This window comes from Geospiza fortis, unplaced genomic scaffold, assembly GCF_000277835.1.
Source record: "Geospiza fortis unplaced genomic scaffold, GeoFor_1.0 scaffold167, whole genome shotgun sequence".
Taxonomy (NCBI): Eukaryota; Metazoa; Chordata; class Aves; order Passeriformes; family Thraupidae; genus Geospiza; species Geospiza fortis.
The window spans coordinates 2,124,148-2,125,263 of NW_005054355.1; positions in this window are offsets into that span (position 1 = coordinate 2,124,148).

The window sequence follows — 1,116 nt, forward strand, 5'->3', positions numbered from 1 at the left end:
CTCTTTCAATTTGGAATAGCTAAGGCTTGGGCAGACACTGTCCATCTTCTGCCACTCCCAGCACTGACCAGTGGAAATCATAGATAATATCTGCCTGCAGACTGGAGGCAGAAATGGAGATGGGTGGCCAAGCTGGTTATTGCCAACCTTGCCATTGCAAATCCCAACATGGTGTGTCTTCATACCCCTGCAGGCATGATACAGACTTAGCACCTGACTTTTAGCTGTACGGAACTTTTGCTGATCTTTTTGATTCAGGGTGGGTGAGGTGGTGAATGCATGACAGGCATACTCTGTCGAATTTCAGCAGATACATCACATCTTATTCTTACCAAGGGGCAGCAAGACAAGTTCACCACTATCCCTTGCCCTTGCTTGAGTTTCTGTGTCACACAAGGTTTAGAAGGGGCAGCAGCATTTACTGGCAGCAAGAAAGACAAATCCAAGATGAGACAGCCAGACCAGCAGGAGTAGGGAGGTCATTCTTCCCCTGTACTCGGCACTGGTGAGGCCACACCTTGAGTATTGCGTCCAATTCTGGGCCCCTCAGTTTAGGAGGGACATTGAGATGCTTGAGCAGGTCCAAAGAAGAGCAACGAGGTTGGTGAGGGGTTTGGAACAAAAGCCGTATGAAGAACGACTGAGGGAGCTGGGGTTGTTCAGCCTGGAGAAAAGGAGACTCAGAGGTGACCTTATCACTCTCTTCAACTTCCTGAAGGGTGGCTCTGGTGAGCTGGGCGTTGGTCTCTTTCTCCGGGCAACAACAGACAGAACAAGAGGACACAGTCTCAAACTGTGCCTAGGGAGATACAGACTAGAATTAAGGAGGAAGTTTTTCACAGAAAGAGTGATCAAATACTGGAATCATCTACCCAGGGAGGTGGTGGAGTCACCATCCCTCGATGTGTTTAAAAAAAGACTGGATCTGGCACTTGGTGCCATGATCTAGTTGAGGTGCTAGAAGATGGGTTGGACTCAGTGATCTTAAAGGTCTCTTCCAACCTAGAAATTCTCTGATTCTGTGATTCTGTGAAAGAAGAGCAGGAAAACCAACCAGTTTTTTAGTCCACAAATACCTGTTCATATCTTATTCTGGTGATCATAATCCACCAGCAT